This window comes from Dipodomys merriami, unplaced genomic scaffold (genome assembly GCF_024711535.1).
Source record: "Dipodomys merriami isolate MVZ:Mamm:240054 unplaced genomic scaffold, mDipMer1.0.p SCAF_74, whole genome shotgun sequence".
Classification (NCBI taxonomy): Eukaryota; Metazoa; Chordata; class Mammalia; order Rodentia; family Heteromyidae; genus Dipodomys; species Dipodomys merriami.
In genome coordinates this window covers 2442277-2449684 of record NW_027206335.1, presented here as the reverse complement: position 1 = coordinate 2449684, position 7408 = coordinate 2442277, and positions in this window count along the sequence as shown.

Here is a 7408-nt window from a genome sequence, read left to right as displayed (position 1 = left end):
AGGGTGAGGGTTAGGGTTAGTATTAGGGTGAGGGTTAGGGTTAGGGTTATGTTGAGGGTGAGGTTTAGGGTTAGGGTTATGTTGAGGATGAGGGTTAGGGTGATGGTTAGTGTTTGGTTAGCATTAGGGTTTGCATGAGGGTGAGGGAGAGGGTTAGGTTTAGGATTAGAATTAGGTTTGGGGTTAGGCTTAGGGTGAAGTTGATGGTGAGGGTGAGGCTTAGGGTCAGCTTTAGGGTTAGGGTTAGGTGAGGATTAGTGTAAGGGTTATATTTAGGGAAAGGGTGAGGGTTAGGAGGAGGGTGAGTGTTAGGGTGAGTGTGAGGGTTAGGGTTTGGGTGAGGGTTAGTGTTAGTGTGAGGATTAGGGTAAAGGTTAGGGTTATGGTTAGGGTGAGGGTAAGGTTTAGGATGAGGTTTAAGTTGAGAGTGAGGTTTAAGGAGAGGGTTAGGTTTAAGGTGAGGGTTAGGGGGAGGGTTAGGGTTAGGGTTAGGGTGAGGGTATGTGTAAGGGTGAGGGCTCGGGTGAGGATTAAAGTTAGGATGAGGGTTAGGGATAGGGTTAGGGTTAGGGTAAGGATGAGGGTGAGGGTGAGTGTTAGGGTTAGGGTTAGGTTTAGGGTGATGGTGAGGATCATAGTTAGAATTAGGTTTAGGGTTAGGGTTAGGCTAGGGTGAGGGTGAGGGTGAGGGTTAGGGTTAGGGTGATCTTTAGGGTTAGGGCAAGGTTTAGGATTTGGTTTAGGTTTAGGATGATGATTAGGCTGAGGGGTGGGGTTAGGATTAGGGTTAGGGTGAGGTTTAGGGTTAGGGTTATTGTTAGGGTTAGGCTTAGTTTTAGAGTTAGTGTTAGGGTGAGGGTGAATATGAGTGTGAGGATTAGGCTTAGGAATATGGTTTTTGTTGTGGTTAGGTTTAGCGTTGGGGTGAGGGTGAGGGTTAGTTTTAGGGTTAGCATTAGGATTATTGTTAGGGTTAGGGTTAGGGTGAGTGTGAGGGTTAGGTTTAGAGTTAAGTTTAGGGTGAGGTTAAAGGTTAGGGTGAGGGTTCGGGTAAGGTTGAGCTATAGGGTTAGCATTAGGTTTAGGGTTAGGGTTAGGGTGACGGTTAGGGTTAGGTTTAGGGTTAGGGTGAGGGTGAGGGTGGGGGTTAGGGTTAAGTTTAGGTTGAGAGTTAAGTTTAGGGTGAGGGTTAGGGTTAGATTTAGTGTTAGGGTGAGGGTGAGGGTTAGGATGAGGGTGAGGTTGAGGGTGAGGGTTAGGTTTAGGTTAAGGGAGAGGGTGAAGATGAGGTTTAGGGTTAGGATTAGGGTTAGGGTTAGGATGCGGTTGAGGGTTAGGTTAACGGTTAGGTTGAGGTTTAGGGTTAGGGTGAGGTTTGGGTGAGCGTGAGGGTAAGGGTTAGGGTGAGGGTTAGGGTGAGGGTGAGACTTAAGGTTAGGGTTAGTGTTAGGGTGAGGGTTAGTCTGAGGGTAAGGGTTAGGTTTTGGTTTAGGGTTAGGGTTAGGGTTAGGGTTAGGGTGAGGGTAAGCGTTAGGTTTAGAGTTATGGTGGGGGTTAGGGTGATGCTTGCGGTTACGGTTAGGGTTATGTTTAGCATGAGGGTTAGGGTGAGGGTGAGGGTTAGTGTGAGGGTGAAAGTTAGGGTGAGGTTGAGGGTGAGGGTTAGGGTGAGGTTTAGGGTTAGGATTCGGGTTAGGGTCAGGGCTAGGTTGAGGGTGAGGTTTAGCGTTAGGGTTAGGGTTAGGTTGAGGGTTAGGTTTAGCGTGATGGTTCTGTTGAGGGATACGTTTAGGGTTAGGTTTAGGGTGAGGATAAAAGTTAGGATGAGTTTCAGGGAGAGGATGAGGTTTAGGCAGAGGGTTTGGGTTAGGATGAGGGTTAGGTTTAGGATTATGGTGAGGGTATGTGTTAGGGTGATTGTTAGGGTGAGGGTGAGGGTTAGGGGTAAGGTTAGGGTTAGGGTTAATGTGACGGTGAGGGTTAGGGTGAGGGTGAGGGTTCAGGTGAGTGTTAGCATTAGGGTGAGTGTTAGGGTTAGGTTAGGGTTAGGGAGAGGGTTAGGATTAGGGTTATGGTTAGGATTAGGGTTATTGTGAGGATTAGGTTTAGGGTTAGGCTGAGGGTAAGGATTAGGGTTAGGGTTAGGGTAAGTTTTAGTGTGAGGGTTAATGTTAGAGTGTGGGTTAGGTTTAGTGTGAGTGTTAGGGTGAGTGTTAGGGTGAAGGTTAGGTTTAGTTTTAGGGTTAGGGTGAGGGTGATTGTTAGGGTTAGGCTGAGCGTGAGCGTTAGGGATAGGTTTAATGTTAGGGTTAGGTTTATTGTTAGGGTTAGGGTTAGGTTTAGGGTTAGGGTGAGGGTGAGTGTTAGGGTTAGGGAAAGCATTAGGGTAAGCATGAGGGTGAAGGATGGAGTTAAGTTTAGGATTAGAGTTAGGTTTACGGTTATGCTTAGGGCTAGTGTGATGGTTAGGCTGAGGCTTCAGTTCAGGATTAATTTTAGGGTTAGGGTGAGAGTTAGTGTTAGGGTGATATTTAGGGAAAGGGTGAGGGTTAAATTGAGGTTGAACGTTAGGGTGATTGTGAGGGTTAGGGTTTGGGTGAGGGTTAGGTTGAGGGTGAGGGTTAGGGTTAGCATTATAGTGAGTGTTAGGGTTAGTGTTATGCTGAGAGTGAGTTTTAGGGTTAGGATTATGTTGAGGGTGAGGGTTAGGGTGAGGTTTAGGGTTAGGGTTAGCATTAGGGTTAGCGTGAGGGTGAGGGAGAGGGTTAGGTTTAGCATTAGGGTTAGGTTTGGGGTTAGGCTTAGTGTGAGGGTGATGGTGAGGGTGAGGTTAAGGGTCAGGGTTAGGGTTAGTGTTAAGGTGATGGTTAGGCTGAGGCTTCAGGTCAGGGTTAGGGTTAGGGATAGGGTGAGTGTTAGTGTTAGGGTGATAATTAGGGAAAGTGTGAGTGTTAAGGTGAGGGTGAGGGTTAGGGTGATTGTGAGGGTTAGGTTTTGGGTGAGGGTTAGGGTGACGGTGAGAGTTAGGGTGAGGGTGAGGGTTAAGGTTAGCATTAGCGTGAGCGTTAGGGTTAGGGTTATGTTGAGGGTGAGTTTTAGGGTTAGGGTTATGTTGAGGGTGAGGGTTAGGGTGAGGGTTAGGGTTAGGGTTAGCATTAGGTTTAGCGTGAGGTTGAGGGAGAGGGTTAGGTTTAGGATTAGGGTTAGGTTTGGGGTTAGGCTTAGTGTGAGGGTGAGGCTAAGGGTCAGGGTTAGGGTTAGTGTTAGGGTGAGGGTTAGTGTAAGGGTGATATTTAGGGAAAGGGTGAATCTTAGGGTGACGGTGAGGGTTAGGGTGAGGGTGAGGTTTAGGGTAAGGGTTAACATTAGGGTGATGGTTAGTGTTAGGGTTAGTTTTAGTGTGAGTATTAGTGTTAGGGTTAGGGTGATGGTTAGTGTGAGGGTAAGCTTTAGGGTGAGGTTTAGGTTGAGAGTGAGGTTTAAGGAGAGGGTTAGGTTTAAGGTGAGGGTTAGTTTGAGGGTTAGGGTTAGGATTAGGGTGAGGGTATGTGTTAGGGTGAGGGTTAAAGTTAGGGTGAGGTTTTGGGATACGGTTAAGGTTAGGGTTAGGTTGATGGTGAGGGTGAGTGTTAGTTTTAAAGTTAGGTTCAGGTTGAGGGTAAGGTTCATGGTTAGAATTAGCGTTAGGGTTAAGGTTAGACTAGGGTGAGGGTGAGGGTTAGGGTTAGGGTTGGGGTGATCTGTAGGGTTCGGGCGAGGTTTAGGATTAGGTTTAGGTTTAGGCTGAGGATTAGACTGAGGGTTGGGGTTAGGATTAGGGTTAGGGTTAGGGTTAGGGTTATTGTTAGAGTTAGGCTTAGGGTTAGATTTAGGGTTAAGGTGAGGGTGAGGATGAGTGTTAGGATTAGGCTTAGGAATAGGGTTTTTGTTAGGGTTAGGGTTAGCGTTAGGGTTAGGGTGAGGGTGAGGGTTAGGTTTAGGGTTAGCATTAGGATTATTGTTAGGGTTAGGGTTAGGGTGAGGGTGAGGGTTAGGTTTAGTGTGAGGGTTAGGCTTAGGTTTAGGTTTAGGGTGAGGGTAAGGGTTAGGGTGAGGGTTAGGGTAAGGTTGAGCTTTAGGGTAAGCATTAGGATTAGGGTCAGGCTTAGTGTGAGGGTTAGGGTTAGGTTTAGGGTGAGCGTGAGGGTGAGGGTTAGGGTGAGGGTGAGGTTGAGGGTGTGGGTTAGGTTTAGGATAAGGGAGAGGGTGAAGATTAGGTTTAGGTTTAGGATTAGGGTTACGGTTAGGGTGAGGTTGAGGTTAAGGGTTACCATTAGGTTGAGGTTTAGGGTTAGTGTGAGGGTAGGGTGAGCATGAGGGTAAGGGGTAGGGTGAGGGTTGGGGTGAGGGTGAGACTTAAGGTTAGGGTTAGTGTTAGGGTGAGGGTTAGTGTGAGGGTAAGGGTTAGGGTTTGGTTTAGGGTTAGAGTGAGGATGAGGGTTAAGGTTAGTGTTAGGGGGAGGGTTAGGGTTAGTGTGAGGAGTAGGGTGAAGGTGAGGGTAAGGGTTACGGTGAGGGTTAGGGTTAGGTTTAGGGTTATGGTGGGGGTTAGGGAGAGGTTTGGGGTTAAGGTTAGGGTTATGTTTAGGATGACGGTTAGTGTGAGGGTGATGGTTAAGGTGAGGTTTAGGGTTAGGTTGAGGTTGAGGGTTAGGGTGAGGGATTGGGTGAGGTGTACGTTTAGGGTTAGGTTTAGGGTGAGTGTAAAGGTTAGGATGAGTTTTATGGTGAGGATGAGGTTTAGGGAGAGGTTTAGGGTTAGGTTGAAGGTTAGGGTTAGGATTAGGGTGAGGGTATGTTTTAGGGTGAGGGTTAGGGTGAGGGTTAGGGTTAGGGTGAGGGTTAGGGATATGGTTTGGTTTATGGTTATAGTGACAGTGAGAGTGAGTGTTAGTATTAAGGTTAGGATTAGGGATATGGTTAGGTTTAGGGTTAGGGTGACGGTGAGGGTTAGGGTTAGGGTTAGGGTTAGGGTTAGGGTGAGGGTAAGGTTTAGGGTGAGGTTTAGGGTGAGGGTGGGGGTGAGGTTTAGGGTGAAGGTTAGGGTGAGGATTAAGGTGAGGGTGAGTGTATGTGTTTGATTGAGGGTTTGGTTGAGGGTTAGGTTTAGGGTGAGGGTTAGTGATAGGTTTACGGTTAGGTTTAGGGTGAGGGTGAGGGTGAGGGTGAGGTGTAGGGTTAGGTTCAGGGTGAGGGTGAGGTTCAGGGTTAGGATTAGGGTTTGCGTTAGGGTTACGGTTAGGCTGAAGGTGAGGTTGTGGGTGAGGGTTAGGGTTCGGGTGAGGGTGAGGATTAGGGTGAGTTTTAGTGTGTGGGTTAGTGTTAGGGTTAGTGTGAGGATTAGGGTTAGGGTTATGGTGAAGGTTAGGGTTACGGTTAGATTTAGGGTAAGGTTTAGTGTTACGGTAATGGTGAGAGTGTGGGTTATGTTTAGTGTGAGTGTTAGGGTGAGGTTTAGGTTTAGTGTTAGCTTTAGGGTGAGGGTGAGGGTTAGGGTGAGTGTGAGGGTTAGGGTTAGGGTTTGGGTGAGGGTTAGGGTGAAGGTGAAGTTTAGGGTGAGGTTGAGACTTAGAGTTAGGGTTCAGCTTAGTGTGAGGATAAGGGTTAGGGTTAGGGTTAGGGTAAGTGTGAGGATTAGGGTTAGGGTGAGGGTTAGACTTATGGTGAGGGTGAGGGTTAAGTTTAAGGTTGTGTGAGGGTTAGGGTTAGGGTGAGGGTTAGGGTTAGGTTTTGGGTTAGGGTGAGGGTGAGGGTGAGGGTGAGGGTTAGGGTGAGGGTGAAGTTGAGGGTGATGGTGAGTGTTAGGTTTAGGGTTAGGTTGAGGTTTAGGCTTATTGTGAGGGTTGGATGAGCATGAGGTTAAGGGATAGGGTGAGGGTTAAGGTGAAGGTGAGAGTTAGGGTTAGGGTTAGTGTTTTGTTGAGGGTTCGTGTGAGGGTTAGGGTTAGGGTTAGGTTTAGGGTTAGTGTGAGGATTAGTGTTAGGGTGAGGGTAATTGTTCGGGTGAGGGTTAGGATTAGGGTGAGGGTTATGGTTAGGGTGAGGGTTTGGGTTAGGGTTATTGTTAGGGTTAGGGTTAGGGTTAGAGTTACGGTGAGTGTGAGGTTGAGAGTTAGGGTTAGGGTTAGGGTGAAGTTTAGTGTTAGGGTTAAGGTTAGAGTTAGGTTTAAGGTGAGGGTGAGGTTTAGGGGTAGAGTTAGGATTAGGGTGAGGGTTAGGGTTAGGTGTGTTAGGTTGGGGTTGTAGGTAAGGGTAAATTTGAGGGTTAGGCTGAGGGTGAGGGTTACAGTAAGGGTGAGGGTTAGGGTTAGGGTGAGGGTTAGTGTTAGGTTTAGGGTGAGGGTGAGGGTTAGTTTGAGGATTAGTGTTAGGGTTAGTGTGAGGTTTAGGGTGAAGATGAGGGTTAGGGTAAGTGTTACAGTGAGGTTTACGTTTAGGGTGATGCTTTGGGTTAGTGTGAGCGTTAGTGTTAGCGTTAGGGTTTATGTTAGGGTGAGGGTAAGTGTTAGGGTGAGGGTTAGGGTTCGGGTGAGGGTTATGGTTAGGGTGAGTGTGAGGGTTAGGGTTAGGGTTATTGTTAGGTTTAGGGTTAGAGTTAGGGTTATGGTTAGGGTTAGGCTTAGGGTTAGGGTTGGGATGAAGTTTAGTTTTAGGGTTATGGTTAGAGTTATGTTTAGGGTGAGGGTGAAATTTAGGGTTAGAGTTAGGGTTAGTGTTAGTGTTAGGGTTAGGGTGAGGGTTAGGGTTAGGCTTAAGCTTAGTCTTAGGCTTAGGCCGAGCATGAGGGTGAGGGTTAGGGTTCGGGTTAGGGTGAAGGTTAGATTGTGGTTTAGGGTTAGGATTAGGGTTAGGGTGAGGGCTAGGTTTAAGGTTAGGGTGAGGGCTAAGGTTAGGGATAGAATTAGGTTTAGGATTAGGGGTAGGGTGAGGGTGAGGTTGAGGTTTAGGGTTAGGGTTAGGCTTAGAGTTAGGGTGGGGTTTAGGGTTAGGGTTTGGGTTAGTGTGAGGGTGAGGCTGAGGATTAGGGTAAGGTTTAGGGTTAGGGTTAGTGTTAGGTTTATGGTTAGGGTTAGGGTTAGGATTAGGGGGAGCGTATGTTTTAGGGTGATGGTTAGGGTGTGGGTTAGGGTTAGAGTGAGGGTTAGGGATACGGTCAGGGTTATGGTTAGAGTGATGGTGAGAGTGAGTGTTAGTTTTAAAGTTAGGGTTAGGCTTAGGGTTAGGGATAGTGTTAGGGATACGTTTAGTGTTAGGGTTAGGGTGAAGATGAGGTTTAGGGTTAGGGTTAGGGTCAGAGTAAGGTTTAGGGTGATGTTAGAGGGAGGGGGAGGTTTAGGGTGAGGGTGAGGGTGAGGGTTAGGGTGAGGGT